The sequence below is a fragment of the Biomphalaria glabrata genome, chromosome 17, assembly GCF_947242115.1.
Source record: "Biomphalaria glabrata chromosome 17, xgBioGlab47.1, whole genome shotgun sequence".
NCBI classification, from domain to species: domain Eukaryota; kingdom Metazoa; phylum Mollusca; class Gastropoda; family Planorbidae; genus Biomphalaria; species Biomphalaria glabrata.
In genome coordinates, this window is record NC_074727.1 from 10,770,552 (window position 1) to 10,788,671 (window position 18,120).

General features: G+C 38.3%; 1 protein-coding gene across 1 annotated transcript in view; it reads left to right on the top strand.

Moving 5' to 3' along the window:
* The window catches only part of LOC106056618 (G-protein coupled receptor GRL101-like), a 239,774-nt gene that overhangs the window by 50,262 nt on the left and 171,392 nt on the right, over nucleotides 1-18,120 (top strand). The gene's annotated exons all lie outside the window — the stretch shown is intronic.

An 18,120-nucleotide genomic window follows, 5' to 3' on the forward strand; every position in this document is an offset into this window, starting at 1 on the left:
GACTCTTCCCGCCAAATCTGGCATATGAAGCAGACGTGTTCATATAAATGTATCAGTCTCCTGGCGTGTGCGTTGCGAGACATGACACGGCGGGCACAAGGGACGAGATATCCGAGGCGTGTAAGGTTTCTCTTCTCAGACACTGACATGAAATGTTTGACAGAAGTGATGACAGTTGTCTCTCTTTGCGCTGCGAGTATAGATATTGAGTGAAATGAATCTTATTTCTCTCAAACACGTTGGTATTGTCAATCCTAGGGCAAAAAAAAATGTTTCCAGACTTTTGTTTTTTCGTGACAATGTCTTTAAAAAAAAAACTAAAGTTCAAGGCAAATGAATTAAGTTATTTTAAAATTTTGAAAAAAAAAAAAAAATAATGTTGCGATTTTTAATTAAAACCTAAGTACAACGTCTTTTGTATCACCTACTGACCTTGACATGTTCCACAACCAAAAGTTGTAAAACAATTTCATTCCTTTCATTCCTACCAGATGATCGTTTTAAGTCTCTCAGCTCTAGGAACTCCAAAAAAAGAGGGGCCTCTTCAAAAGAGATACAAATATATCCGATTTTCGACGGGTCAAGAACTTCTAGAAAGTTTTTGTTTTTCTAACTTTTTGTGTGTGCCTTTTACGGATGTCAGAAATGTTGTGATGAAGAAGTGTACGCTTGTAGCATGCTCGGAATAAGTACAGCTCTGGATTAACTACAGTGCGTCTAATATGGGCCGTACTCTCCACAAACTCAAAAGCATACACTTTTTAAACTAAAATATACAGATTAAATATTTACAAAAGTAAAGTGAGAAACATTTTCAAGAATAGAAGTCTTTTCATTCATAGGGGGATCTTTATGAAATCTTTTAAAAATTGCAAGGGCCCTCAACAAAAATCCTGCCCCTGGGCCTCCACATACTTAAATCCGGCCCTGTAGATGATGGAAACATGACCGAAGGACGGACGGACGGACTGAACAAACCAATAAAAACTTTTGCCCGCCCAAGCTCTATAGAACCAAATTCATTGCTAAGAAATTTGACAAGACCCATAGAGCTGAGAATTATACTTTCAGCATCAATCAGTAAGAATGATTATTTTACATAATACGTGGATTTGTTTTTGTTTACTCATTTTCAATGACGTAATAATGATGGCTTCTTTTAAAAAAGAGATGATATTCTGAAATACAGAAGCGCATTAATCTAACCGGTGATTGTTAGCACAGACGCCGTAGTGAGCTGTTTGACCCATTGCCTTCTCACGTGATCGAGGTAATCCAATGGAGGATGAAGGAAGAACTACTTTTGGAGGGCGGGGGGGGGGGGGGACTGGACAAAACACTAAAGTTCATTTTCAGGTGGAGTGTTGGGGGGCGCAACAAAATGGCGAGAGGAAGCGTTAGAAAGCCAAGAAGATACACACAAAAGACTTGAACCAGGTCATCCAGTGAAGATCAATGACAAAGACAGGTGGAAAACAAAAGCTTGTGGAGCTGCTTTGTTTAGGGGTGAAGGTCAGGAGGGTAGGAAGGGCACCTAACAATACAACACATTGATTGCATTAAGGAAATGTCTGAATTATTTCGCCTGCCAATAAAGACCAGAAATGACTCAATTATTCAATGATTAGATCCATCATCTTATTATATGGATTAGGAGTTGTAAAATGACTTCATATCATATTATATGCGTTTAAAATAAGAAAAAAATTTTTTTGTTGTTTACCCAGAAACAAATATGAAAGAAGAAATTTTCCAGTTAAATTGTAAATAAGTGAAAAACGTATGTAAAGGAACGAACCACAGAACTTCTGCCACATATCTCAATTCACAACATCACTACTGTATCACTACACCAATTCATCATTCACTGCATCACTACTGTATCACTACACCAATTCATCATTCACTGCATCACTACTGTATCGCTACACCAATTCATCATTCACTGCATCACTACTGTATCACTACACCAATTCATCATTCACTGCATCAGTACTGTATCATTACACCAATTCATCATTCACTGCATCAGTACTGTATCACTACACCAATTCATCATTAACTGCATCACTACTGTATCACTACACCAATTCATCATTCACTGCATCACTACTGTATCACTACACCAATTCATCATTCACTGCATCACTACTGTATCACTACACCAATTCATCATTCACTGCATCACTACTGTATCACTACACCAATTCATCATTCACTGCATCACTACTGTATCACTACACCAATTCATCATTCACTGCATCACTACTGTATCACTACACCAATTCATCATTCACTGCATCACTACTACATCACTTTATCAATCAATCATCACCACATCACTACTACATCACGTCATCCCTTCAACACTCAATACAACACTACAGCATCACTATATCACTTCATCACTCACTAAATCAATACATCACAACTACATCACTACAGCATCACTATATCACTTCATCACTCACTAAATCAATACATCACAACTACATCACTACAGCATCACTATATCACTTCATCACTCACTAAATCAATACATCACAACTACATCACTACAGCATTACTATATCACTTTATCACTCACTAAATCAATACATCACAACTACATCACTACAGCATCACTATATCACTTCATCACTCACTAAATCAATACATCACAACTACATCACTACAGCATCACTATATCTCTTCATCACTCACTAAATCACTACATCACAACAGCATCACTACTCACATTTTAAAATCCTGAAATGTGTTCAGTCTCTTAGTAAATAGGGCTTTCTTTTTTTACACTCATCTCTTTCTCCCTTATCTTATCATTTACAAACCTTATTTCTTGAAAAAATTATTATTACGACTTATGCCTCTATCTGTTCTTTTATCAAGTGGCTCGTGCTAATTTTAGATTTTTAACTTTTGCTTCAATTGGTGCCAGGCCGCCTGTTTCATGTCTGAACGGCTTGTCTGTAGGGAAAAGAAGTTTCTGTTTCAAACATATTCTGACGTTCGACCTGTGCTTTTAATATTCGTTGTACACTTCATTTTAGAAATAAATATTTATGCAGTATTATCTTCACCAATTATGTGTTTGTTTTTCTGGAAAAAAATTAAGTGCATTGTTAAAAAGCAAAATGGTCACAGACGGGACCCTATGCCGTTTTCAGGTTTAAAGCTCAGAATTGGCGTTAAGTTAGTGCTTCCGCCCTATTTATATGGGCATTTGGGCAAATGCGGGTGGGACTGTATCTAAATGGGCCGGTAGGACCACAGTAAGCATCTTCTTTTTATAAGATAAGGGCATTTAGTGTAGGCTGGGTGTTTCCTCAGGCTTTTAAAAAATATATAAATATATAGTCCCCGCATTTTAAGGGAGTTTTCGGTCTTGGCAATTTTCTCCAATACTGACATAAAAGGAAACATCTAGGTCTGAAGACTGTAACCGGAATATCCATGGGACAAGGTGGGGTTGGCCAATGGTCCATTCTCCGCCATCCATAGAGCTCTCCAAATGGAACTTTTTTCTGCAGTAGAAAGCTTAAAGTGGACTGTGCCCTGTTTATGCTCTCTGGAATCGTCACATCCTGGATCCAGGCCCCTTCACGATATCACATTCACCAGATCCAGAAAAAAACAACACTTCATGATGGATTTATGTCTAGTATTAGAATGTAGTGAGACAAGGACCTCCGTCTGGTGTAGTGCAATCCAGACCTCCGTCAAAAAGCACCTAGAGGGGGGGAAGGTCCACTATTATTCACTTAGTGGAAAGGCAGTGGGGTTATTTATTTCTCTTGGTCATTTCCAAGCCCCGATACCCACACGGGGGAGTATCGCCACAGAGTGGAGGTTTGGAGTCAGAGTTTTCCTTCTCCTAGATGGGTTGCGTTATTTAGGCTGACGTGCCCCATCAACACGAAGCTAAACTGGTTCTGAGGCGCCAGTGTTCCGCCTTTCTCCTGTCAGTTTGTAAGAACAGGTTCCGACGGATTTTCGAGAAAATCACACGTGAAGGCCAGGAGCTGGATTTGACTGTCAGAGGCATTTAGAGACGCAAGCCATGGGAGCATTTCTTGGAAAGTGGGTGCTTATCCCCACTTTCACCCCCGGTATTGACAGTCCTTTGGAACAACCAGATAGACCTGTTAACTACCTCACCCTAAGGTCAATGTTAGTCAACAATCTCAAAGAGGAGTGGCTCAACCAATGGGCATCAGGAAACACAGGCAGAGCCATGTACAGAGAAATGACTACGCCTAACAAACTGGACAGTATTAACTTCCTCCCCCGCAAAGAACAATCTACAATCTTCCAACTAAGAACAGGACACACACCACTATTAAATTACCACCTGAACAAAATAAACTCCACACAACTACCCCTTTGCAGACACTGCACCCACCCCTTTGAAACCGTAAACCATATCCTCTTTGAATGCCCCTCCCTAATCCACCTTAGGCAGACCCTACTTCCACTACAGCCCAACATAACCAACACCCTGTACGGCAGTGCTGAACAACTGAAGAAAACAGCACACTTTTTTTCCTTGGCACAGACTGCAAAAGAGCTCACAGCTCAGCAGCATTAAAGCTGGCTAGAAGAAGAATAAGATAAGGGCCGCATGGATGCCACTATTAAATTGTTATATGTTTTATAGTATTCCTTTTTCAGGGGAAGGGGTCTCTGAGCGAAGTATTTTTTTTTCAAATTTTTTACAGACTCTACTAAGACTCTACTAATTTAATCTAAAATATTTTCCGCAATAATGTAATAGCCTACATCCGTAGAGCTTCAACCTTTTAGGGCCTATACACTTTGCGATTAAATAGCATCATAAAGCCTTTATTCCTTATAAGGACATTGTGTTCACTGAAAGCATGTGTACAGCTATCGATACATTATCAAATTTAACAAAATGATTTTGAGGACAGGTAGACCTAGAACTGCATGTCCATCATATAATATAGGCCTACAATTTATAGGTCGGATGATATAGAAATGCCCAGGCCGATTTTGATACCCAGTCCACCCCTGTACAGGTATTTTATAAAGCTATGCATATCAAACCAGGTGATAGCTGGCTAGGCTGTTGTTACTGATTCTCGAGACATTTCGGTATTTATATTTTCTAGGTTACTGACATTTCCTTCAATCCGATGACATTTGACTTTTGGCATTGCATTTATTAGCTTCAACCTTAAAAGCAGGCAGTCCTAATATCGATAAAGCCATGTCTATAAATAAATAGAAATTAAACAGAAAAAAAAGGCCTGAAGACCAAGTGCACGAAATATTCAGTTTTAAATATAGCATTGTCTCTCGTAAATAAACATGTTTACCTAGGCTACGGTTATATTTAGAGCACTATGAAGACTGTGTATATAAGGGAGGTAAGTATTTAATTGTAGATTAATTAGACGTAGTTGGCGTTTACGACAACAGAAAACGCAAACTGTCCCAGGCTTCGTTTAATCCACGACATTGGCGTGAGATATTGAAATCTAATGCTCTGGTCAGCAAGAAAGTGACCACGGACGTAGCTCAGGGCAGGATAGACTCCTTGGTGTTGCCAATTCCGTTAAAACAATACACGCTTCAAGTGCATCAATGTTTACAATCCACCAAAACAAGAACTGGCTTTAGATGCCAGATAAACAATAACTGTAGACACTATCATAGCTGGAGATCTAAATGCCCATTCACCTTCCTGGGGCTATGATGACACTGATCTGTCTGGCAAAAATTGTTTTTGACCTGTACAACTCTACTAATCTTTTTCTTTCGCAAAACAAACATTCTCCTCCTAGTGTTCGGCACGCTGGCAATAGCTCATTATGACGATCAGATCTTTAGTTTCAGCTACCTTAGAATCTGTCACAACTTAACAAGTACTAAATAATATTGGTAGTATCGACATAGTGACCCTTAGTTATAATTAGTTAATTAATTGTTGGTAATTAATTATTTTGTTTGATTTCAAAATAAGGGGAATAAATGCTACTTAATGAAAGATGTGAATATATACATTTGGATTAAGTCCCTTTATTATGTGTACACACGGTTTATCTCCCACTTACTATTCTCAAATCCAGTTGAAATTTTAAATAATTATTCATAATCGATAACAATACACGAATCAATCCAAAAATTAACCAGCTAGTTAATCGTTAAGTACTAATTAATTAATTTTGCTGTATATAACAGAAATGGAGTTAAACTCTGTAATTTTCAGATAAATGGCTGTTATTGGCGGTTATTTCCTAATAGATACGCTTTGGTTTTAAAAAAGTATTTTTTTTCTATTGCTTGTTTCCCTTAGGTTTTCTAGATACCGGGTAACATGTAAAGCTGAAAATAGACGCTGTCAAGCCCACCCCCTCCCCGTCCTCAAAATCAATGTTGCAAAAAAAAAAAAACATCACAAGGGGATAAACAATAGGTACCTATAGCTTACCCAGGGCGCCATTAGCCCTATATAGAGACACTGACGCCATGGTGGCTGAATACGCAAGACAACTCAATAACGGATGTCTGTACAAAGAGATCATTTTTAAAACTGGTGCGGGGGAGGGGGGAGAGGACCGCCTACAATCGCGCTCTTATTTTCTCTTAGCTAGAAGCAGTTGTTGTTTTTTTTTAAATGTATGCATTCCTTAAAACATCTCTTTCTTTTGCCGTAATTATTTTTTAAGAGACGACAAACTGAAATGTTTCGATCATATTGTAAGACCTGACCTATTGTCAAAAGTCAAACTTCAAGGCTTAGTAGAGAGGAGCACGAAGAAAGGGTCATCCAAAAACAAAGGTGGCTGGACAACGCGAAACAATGCACCGGACTCATTCTTGATGTCCTGCTAAGAACAGCCTTTAGTTCCCATATAAACAACGTACATTGAAACACTTAGAGCTGGGCAAGTCTTCAAGTCTTTAGTTCCCATATAAACAACATACATTGAAACACTTAGAGCTGGGCAAGTCTTCAAGTCTTTAGTTCCCATATAAACAACATAAATTAAAACACTTAGAGCTGGGCAGGGCTTCAATCCTTTAGTTCCCACATAAACAACATACATTGAAACACTTAGAGCTGGGCAGGGCTTCAATCCTTTAGCTCCCACATAAACAACATACATTGAAACACTTAGAGCTGGGCAGGGCTTCAATCCTTTAGTTCCCACATAAACAACATACATTGAAACACTTAGAGCTGGGCAGGGCTTCAATCCTTTAGTTCCCACATAAACAACATACATTGAAACACTTAGAGCTGGGCAGGGCTTCAATCCTTTAGTTCCCATATAAACAACGTACATTGAAACACTTAGAGCTGGGCAGGGCTTCAATCCTTTAGTTCCCACATAAACAACATACATTGAAACACTTAGAGCTGGGCAGGGCTTCAATCCTTTAGTTCCCACATAAACAACATACATTGAAACACTTAGAGCTGGGCAGGGCTTCAATCCTTTAGTTCCCACATAAACAACATATATTGAAACACTTAGAGCTGGGCAGGGCTTCAATCCTTTAGCTCCCACATAAACAACGTACATTAAAACACTTAGAGCTGGGCAAGTCTTCAATCCTTTAGTTCCCACATAAACAACGTACATTCAAACACTTAGAGCTGGGCAGGGCTTCAATCCTATCATTTCATTGTAGTTCTGATAAAAGACATTGTATCGATTGTCGTGGAAGACAAATTGTGGGAATTAGTTCAAAAGTTGTAGCTTAGAGACATCCCACCCGCAGATTCATTCACGACCTATACATACACACACGCATCTCAGCAGCGACTCACACATGGCCTACTCGCTCGAGCATTACGCGCTCACCCTCACGCGTTCTTAGGGTGACATTTTCGTTCTCTGATCTTTCTTTTGTCTGCGGCTGCCTTCCAGAACATTCACGTGACATTAAAAAACATTTACTGGATTTACTATCACATCCGTTCTCCCCCCTTCCCTCTACTGAGAATATACTTCGTTTTGCTGTTTGGCACCGTTTGAGCATGTTATAGATGTCATATAATAAGAGTTGTCGTTCTTTTATGGCTGTGGGACATGTAAGAGTTAGCGGCCATTTACGTTTAGGATAAGAAGAAAGATAAATCTTAATAGACCAGCGGTTCTCAAGCTTTTAAGCTCGGCGACCCCTCTTTACAATCCCACACTCTGCCGCGACCCCCCCCCCCGCTCAGACACACAGCAATAGAAGAATAGACAAAACTATTCATTTTGTCGATGGTCTCTGGCGACCCCTGGCAAATCGTCAATCGACCCCTCAAGGGGGTCGCTCCCACAGGCTGAGAACCCCTGTAATAGACTTTATCGTTCGCCCCAAAGTAGAGCATGAAGAGTATTTACAGTTGATGAGATTGAGCTTCAGTATTAGGGTATTTTCTACACACGTAGATTGACGAACGTCTATTTTAGTGACGTACGTTGAATTAGACTTAGGTCCCCCCCCCCCCGCTTCGCTCGGCGCACAGGGTGTGCAGCTCTCTTCACAGCTACTTCCACGGCTTCTTCAACAGCTACTTCCACAGCTACTTCCAAAGCTTTTCCCACACTATATTCACACTTCATCCCTGCTAATTCAACAGCTACTTGAACAGCTACTTCCACAGCTACTTCAACAGCTACTTCCACCTTCACGGAACAGTACCAGGAAAAAGAAAGAGGCAGACAGAGAAAGCAACGCGATGGGAAGACAACATCAAAGAATGGATGGATCTGCCATCGAAAGAGATTATATCCATGGATAGAGAGAGAGAGAGAGAGGAATGGGAAAAGACTGTCAACAGATCTTGTGTGGTGCCCCAACGGTCAAACAGACTAAGGGATAGGTGAAGATTAAAATATAGTTAAGTGCATATTCATATAAGCGCTATATAAACAATACTATTTATTATTTGCTTTAAGTACCGTTCAAGCATTGAGCTATTGTCTATCCATATAACAAATAACGGACCTCTAGTCAACAAATCGAGCTCCATTTATAATATACTCCTCTTGCTTGACTCCTATATCTGTCATAAAAACAAAAAAAAAAACCCAGCCTAGGCTAGACTGTGTGCGCTAGTTATGCAACCAGTTAAACAGGTTTACGGCATCGCTCCAGAGAAGGGGAGATTAATCCACATTTACCATGTGCTGCCCCTGGAGGCAATACGTCATTTATTCTCATTTACTCCTGTGAGGTCTGGAACAATCATTTATCCTTGTAGACCTGGTTGTTCAGTTTACAGACTTCTGTTGTGCGTCGCCTTTCCTTTTTGTTTTACTTCCAAACTCCGTGTATCAAAACATGATCTCAGTAAATATATAGATCTACACGAGAAAACAGACAGGTAGCACACACATGTATTGTAGGTAGCTGACAGTTAGCATACATGTATACTGGATAACTTAACATGTACCACACATATGTATAATAGAGAAATTACAGGTAAGACACAAATATAAAGAATAACTGACAGATACTACGCATATATACTGACAGATATTTAAACATTTGTATCTATAATATAACTAACAGGTAGCCCATTACACATATATGCTATATATTTTTATGTATACAATTTCTCTATGCCGATGATTGCGCTATGCTAGCTCACAATGAACATCATCTCCAGATCGCGTTCAACGAACTTGCATACGCTGCTGCCTCTTTCGGTCTGTCTATAAACATCGGGAAAACAGAAGTCATGTTCCAGCAGTCATCCAATAAAACCTAATCAGCCCCAATGGTCAGCGTAAATGGACAGCCCCTTAACGTGGTAGATCACTTCACATTTCTAGGAAGTATAGTGTCAAATGACGCCTCACTTTCAAGGGAAGTTGATAACCGTCTGGCCAGGGCCAGTAGTGCTCTGGCCTACAAAAATCAATGTCTACCAAGCGTTGGTTCTCTCAACTCTTCTATGAGGACCTGTGACATTGGCACTATACAGAAAGCAACTAAGACTACTTGAGCGCTTTCACCAAAGATGTTTGCGCTCCATCATTGAGATACGGTGGCAAGACCGCACTACAAACAACGATGTTCTTGCGAACGCCGCTTTGGACAGTATAGGAATTCTTATGGTCCGACAGTTACGCTGGGCAAGGCACGTAACCCGTATGGGAATCAAACGTATGCTAAAAGCAGTCCTTTTTTTGGTGAGCTAAAAGGTGGTCGACGTAACAGAAAAGCCCCACGGAAACGCTTTAAAGATCAGGTTCTACACATAAACACTACATAACTGACAGGTGCATACACATATATAGTAGATAACTGACAGGTGCCTACACATATATAGTAGATAACTGACAGGTGCCTACACATATATAGTAGATAACTGACAGGTGCATACACATATATAGTAGATAACTGACAGGTGCCTACACATATCTAGTAGATAACTGACAGGTGCATACACATATATAGAAGATAACTAACAGGTGCATACACATATATAGAAGATAACTGACAGGTACCTACACATATCTAGTAGATAACTGACAGGTGCCTACACATATCTAGTAGATAACTGACAGGTGCATACACATATATAGTAGATAACTGACAGGTGCATACACATATATAGTAGATAACTGACAGGTACCTACACATATATAGTAGATAACTGACAGGTACCTACACATATATAGTAGATAACTGACAGGTGCCTACACATATATAGTAGATAACTGACAGGTGCATACACATATATAGTAGATAACTGACAGGTGCCTACACATATCTAGTAGATAACTGACAGGTGCATACACATATATAGAAGATAACTAACAGGTGCATACACATATATAGAAGATAACTGACAGGTACCTACACATATCTAGTAGATAACTGACAGGTGCCTACACATATCTAGTAGATAACTGACAGGTGCATACACATATATAGTAGATAACTGACAGGTGCATACACATATATAGTAGATAACTGACAGGTACCTACACATATATAGTAGATAACTGACAGGTACCTACACATATATAGTAGATAACTGACAGGTGCCTACACATATCTAGTAGATAACTGACAGGTGCATACACATATATAGTAGATAACTGACAGGTGCATACACATATATAGAAGATAACTAACAGGTGCATACACATATATAGAAGATAACTGACAGGTGCATACACATATATAGTAGATAACTGGCAGGTACCTACACATATATAGTAGATAACTGACAGGTACCTACACATATATAGTAGATAACTGACAGGTGCATACACATATATAGTAGATAACTGACAGGTGCATACACCTATATAGTAGATAACTGACAGGTGCCTAAACATATATAGTAGATAACTGACAGGTGCCTACACATATATAGTAGATAACTGACAGGTGCCTACACATATATAGTAGATAACTGACAGGTGCCTACACATATATAGTAGATAACTGACAGGCACCTACACATATATAGTAGATAACTGACAGGTACATACACATATATAGAAGATAACTGACAGGTGCATACACATATATAGTAGATAACTGACAGGTACCTACACATATATAGTAGATAACTGGCAGGTACCTACACATATATAGTAGATAACTGACAGGTACCTACACATATATAGTAGATAACTGACAGGTGCATACACATATATAGTAGATAACTGACAGGTGCATACACCTATATAGTAGATAACTGACAGGTGCCTAAACATATATAGTAGATAACTGACAGGTGCCTACACATATATAGTAGATAACTGACAGGTGCCTACACATATATATTAGATAACTGACAGGTGCCTACACATATATAGTAGATAACTGACAGGCACCTACACATATATAGTAGATAACTGACAGGTACATACACATATATAGTAGATATCTGACAGGTATTACACAATGAAACTGTAATCTGAATATTTAACAGGTATTAACTAGTTTGGAACAGGCAGTTAATTTGCATACAATTAAGTTATAAAGTGTTTCGACTGGCTCCCAGACCTAGCTGTTACTTATTTTATTACCTGAAACGTGAGTTCATGTTAAGTTCTCTCTTCTCACTATACGACTGCCAAACGATAAGCACACGTGCCGATAGGCTGTTTGTTATAAATTATTAAAAACTGTCTTCTTACTATTTCTATTTATAGAAAGTGTCTTATGTAATTTTTTTTTTAAAGAATGATTAGAGAAATAAAATGAAAAGGTTTACACGCACACACACACACTCCTGCATGGTGTAAGGTGAATAGAGTGCTACCTTTTTTGTGTCACCTTAACCTAAGCGTGCTTTGACCTGTGAGCACGGTGCAAGAACACAGAGACCAGGCCTGTCCGCGTGCAGTTTTAATTTGATAGAGATTCATTAAAGAGACGTATTTGTTGGCTTAGACCACTTCAAAAAGGTGTTTGAACCTTTAGCCTAATAGTAACACCAACAGGGCGGAAACGTAGCTAAGCTTGATTGGTTTTAATTTTTTCCTTTTTAATAATCATTATTTCATGAGTATAACTAACAAATGACGTGGCTCTGATTTGGATGAGTATGGAGCGGGGTGGCTGAGTGCTAAAGCGCTTGGCTTCCGAAAGGAGGGGGTCCTGAATTCGAATCCTGGTGAAGACTTGAATTCGAAAGAACGGGATTTTTTAGTCCGCCCCTGAGTCTTCCCAAATTTAATGGGTACCTGACATACGTTAAGGAAGTAGGGGCAGTTGGTCGTTGTGCTGGTCACATGACATTCTCGTTAACCGTCGGCCATAGAAACAGATGATCTTTACTTCATAGATCGCAAGGTCTGAAATGGGTATTTTATCCCTTCTAATTATGTTTAGCTGAATATTTTTTCATCCCAATGCTATACACAGAACTGTTTTTCTTTATTATTCCAAAGCTTACATCAACTCACTGTGTCTGTCTGTTTGGTACAATTTTTAAACACGATTAGGTCAAATTATGAATCAATAATAAACAAAATTAACCAATAAGTGGTAATTAATTAATTATATATTATATGTGTATAAAGGAAGCTTATTCCTACAGTATTAAGATACATGGCAGTGATTTTGTGGTTCTTTCGCTTATTGGTTAAATAAGCTTTGTTTTTACAACAACATTTTTGTTTATCTTTATTAACTGCTTTAAATAAATACAAAGTGAAAATGTCTTGGGAATCAAGGGGACTCCACTCTTTCACACAGTTTCCAAAAGACAAGCTCAAATAACTCTCAGCGTTGCGTAGTTAGAGTTTCGACAAGCAGACTAGAAAGAGTGATGGGCCGTGCGACATGAACACACAGGACCGGAAATGGTTGTACTGTCGGAATATTGATGTCTTCAGACGGTGCATTGTATTTCTATTTTATTTAGATTTGTGTTCATCTTAAACTTTTGTCATATAACTGAGTGCTAACGTTACGTGTACGAAGGCATGTTTCAATTATTGTTATTTCACTGTTTTTGTAATATATGACACTGGTATTATGTGGTTAGTGTCTGGTGAAATAATTACGAAGCTTAGTTAGGGATACTTGAAGCTGTAAAGAGCCAACAGAAATCCTCATCAAAAAGAATCGACTATTTTAAAATCCATGTTGAAATCTTTAAATGAATAAACGATGAAAAACTACTAAATTAATTATAATAATTTTAAAAATCCACAGAAATTGATTAAATTTAAAGCCCAAAACGTTGGTGCCCCTCAAAACAAGGTTGTCTCCCGTATTTTATACATTATGAACAGAGCAGTTCATGTAGACTGTTGCCGAATTATCTGACCTTCATTATTCACCCATGTAGAAGAGACACGAGGGTATCAAGCTTACAGAAAAAGCATCACTTTCCAACCTCTGGCTGCTCATCTTGAATCACAAGATGACATAACAGTAAGAGTGAAAGTTGAGGGTGACTTAATGCCACTGAATGTGCAGGAAGTCAGATTGAAACGAAAAGATGAATGACATACACCTAGAGGCTGAGTACTTATTGTAAGACATGACTCACAATCAAAAGTCATTCTTCATGGTACAGTGGAGGGAGCACCGCTGACTCAATCCGAATTTTGCGAGCGATGCGTAGTGCAAGGGAGGCGCCCTGTATGAACGTCAGTGCAAGAGTGCAGTGCACATTAATCATATACCTTTATTTATTGCTTAAATTTTGTCCCTTAAATCTGTCACTGATTTTTACTTTTTTTTTTAAAGTTTATTACTAATGCTCTTGATCATAGAATTGAAATATCTTACAGTATTCATGTGTCTGATTCGTGAGGTTGTTAGAGAGAGAGAGAGAGAGAGAGAGAGACAGAGAGTGGGGGTGGGGGCGAGGAGTGAACGGGGCAGACGTGGATTTCAAACATGTGGCTAACAAGGTCCTCTTCTTCCGTCTTGTCCTTCACTGTCCAGACAGTACTTCCTGTCCTTTCTGTCCTCAGTTGTTCTAATCACAAATAATGGAAACCAATGCTAACTTCAATACGAAAGCTACCTAGCTAAAGTTAAATGTGCTAGCTACTAACAAGCATATATTGAGTGTAGTTGTATCAATTAGTTTGGATCAGTCATGCATTTAAAATGTGTACTTTGAATGTGAATTCGAGGGTTTAAGCCTTCTCAAGCCAATTCGGTAACCAATGTGCAAGCAACGGGCTTATGAAAACAGAAGATTTATTAGTTATCTCTTTTAAGTTTAAAACCTTTAAGCGACGACATAATTCTCTACAAAAAGTATAAGGGGTACTAATTCAACTTACTCTAACAAATCTTTCAAGTACAAATTCTTTCCGTTTTCGATTACTAAACAAAATGATTAATTTACCAACAGTTAATTGGTATGTTTTTTTTTTTATTGATTCATGTCAGGTACTAGAAATAATTCTGCAAATTTTCAATTTCATCCGACATTTGCAGGAGAAATAACGTGTACACACTTTAACCAGACAGACAGACAGACAGACTGATAGAGTGAGATGACATAAGCTTTGTAAAAAGAAAAAGGAACTCAACGAATTAAAGGCATGCGTAGTCGAAATACATGTTGTTGTTGTTTTTTTGTTTGTTGTTTGTTTATATTCGAGTTGCTGGTCTAGATTATTAATTGCGTATTGCAATGAAATTAAAAACGTTAACGTATTTTGCGTTTAAAAAATTAGGAAACAATATTAGAATGTGATCTCGTTCCACAGCTGCTGTTCAACCATTCTCTAAAGTCCCCAAACCCTATGTGGATATTTCTATTTGTGACCATTTTATTTACCTTACTGTTGTAGTCAAACTGAATTTCCATTTGATTGGATCAATAAAATTATCTTATCTTATCATATTCTGTTCTATGGCATTTTGCGTCTTGAAAGAAGATATTTTCCCTTTGCAACTTCTTGAATGGCTAAGGAGGCCAATCCTTGATACACAGCTGCGGTCACAGGCTGAGATGGAGTGGCCTCTCCATTGCTGGGGGAAAGCCTGGGAGGTAAATTTGCGAGTGCTGGGCTGCCCACACGTCAACACTCGCTCCTCTTCCATACTGACCTGGTCCAAAGGGATGGCAAGCCATCGTGATTTGGAGTTTCGTAGCTGCAGTAGTCTATTATCTTTAGGAGCCATGTATTACCACCTGTTATTATTAATTTGGCTGCTGTTTGAATGATTGATTTAAAAAAAAATTTATTACTGATTTTTTTAAAATGATTACTACTCGGTCAATAAACTTTAAATTTTATTTCCGATAATAAAATTGTCAACTTTTTAAATGCGTACATTCTAACAAATAGGTGCCATATTTGTTAAGTTTATAAAGGTCAAGCATATCTGCATTTCCCACCTTCACCTTACCATCTCAGCCTTTATAAATTATCTTCCCTTGGCTGGCTATTTACAGCTATATATATTTTTTCTCTTTTTCAAGAACGATCACTCTTTACCCACTCATCTTTTCATTCTCTTCACTTGATAGTAGTGCCACTTATCCTGGTAGAGCCTCTTATCAAGGTCCATCCAAGCGGAGTTCACTCTGCCAATTATCCTTTATCTACCTCTTCGGTGATTCTTGTCCTCGTTGGGTTATTCCCCCTTCTCCTCCTTAAATTGTTCGTCCACATCGCGCGTTTGCCATAATTTGTTACAATGGAATCTCCTTGCATAGGTAGGGTTAATGGTGAAAGGGTCGAGACTGTGGTAAAACAAAAATGTGGAATGAGGCGGCTGAAACGAAGTTTTGAAAACAGTTTTGTTGATTTTTTTTTTTTAAATAAGGATCACATTTCTTAGTGTTTAAAGTACTTCCTAAGAATCTATGGTAGGGTCAACCTAATGACCAACGTCCTAAAACGTCCTATACCTCGATAACACACCATTGTTGTTATCAGTCGCTGACTTGTGGCACCAAACTGCTGATATACAACTAAACCGTTGTATGTGAAAAATATCTTAACTAATAAAGCTTCAAATAACTTGAATAACTTCCTTTTGTAAAAAAACTAAGTATCACTTTATTTATAATTTAAACAAAATCAAGTTGAAATGAGATAAAATAACAGTACTAGACTTAAGTAATAATATTCTTTAACAAAATCTGACTCACTACAATAACACAACCTTTCAGTCTCACGTTCTGGGGTCGTCTGTCCTAACTAAGACCTTTTGCATCATTCACAACCAATCGCTAACTTCTTCCTACAGTCAACATCTAAACACACACAAACACACTCCATAACAACCCTATAACTAAGACTAAGACTGCTTTATTGATCCTTACGGAAATTTGTTGTGATTACAAGGACTCTTTTCTCATATAAAGACAACACAACAGAAAAATACACATAAATACAATAGACACAACATAAAGAGTTCATTCAGCGACTACACAAAGGCATCTTGGTGCTTTTCATGTTCCCTAATCAACGAGTGGCGGTGATGTAGTCTGACCGAGTGAGGTACGAACGAGTTTTTGTACCGCTCTGTTCTGGTTTTGATTGACAGAAGTCGCCCACTTCGCGACGACCTGACGTAGTTCTGATTGTTGGCTGTTGTCTTCTGAGATTTTTTTCGATTTTCCTTAGACACTTTTGTTCAAAAAGTTCCTTTAAATATGGTAATGTTGTGAGTGTAATTTTTGATGCCCTTTTAATGATGTTTTCTAGACGTCGCAACAGTTTAGATGAAGCGTTGCCTTGCCAACAAGTTATTCCGTATGTTAGCAGATTTTGTATAGTCGCGCCGTAAAAAGTATCTAGGATCTTCTTGTTTAGTTTAAAGCTATTGAGTTTGTAAAGAAAAAAATAGTCGCTGGGTTGATTTCATTGTCAGAGTTCTTCCCATGAAAGTTTGTTATTAATGATAACGTCTAGATATTTATATGCCTTTACGAAAACACGTCCTATAACAAACCATATAGCTCTATAACAAGTCCTATAACTAACCATATAGCTCTATAACACGTCCTATAACAAACCATATAGCTCTATAACACGTCCTATAACTAACCATATAGCTCTATAACACGTCCTATAACTAACCATATAGCTCTATAACACGTCCTATAACAAACCATATAGCTCTATAACACGTCCTATAACTAACCATATAGCTCTATAACACGTCCTTTAACAAACCATATAGCTCTATAACACGTCCTATAACTAACCATATAGCTCTATAACACGTCCTATAACAAACCATATAGCTCTATAACACGTCCTATAACTAACCATATAGCTCTATAACACGTCCTATAACTAACCATATAGCTCTATAACACGTCCTATAACTAACCATATAGCTCTATAACACGTCCTATAACTAACCATATAGCTCTATAACACGTCCTATAACAAACCATATAGCTCTATAACACCCCTTATGCCTCGATAACGGGCCTACCATTGATAGAGGTTTTAAACAAAGCTAAAGACAGGGAGGAATGGAGAAAGACGGTCGACATATCTTGTTTGGAGCCCCAACGGTCCAACAGACTAATGGATAGGTAAAGGTAAAAAAAAATGCCTCGATAACAAGTCCCTCACTATCTACATTTCTCCAAATCGTAGGGGAAACAATCGAGTCCGTCTTGAGGATGTGTTATGTACGACGTTCAACATGTCAGCCTCCATAGACTACGGGGGCGGCTCCGTG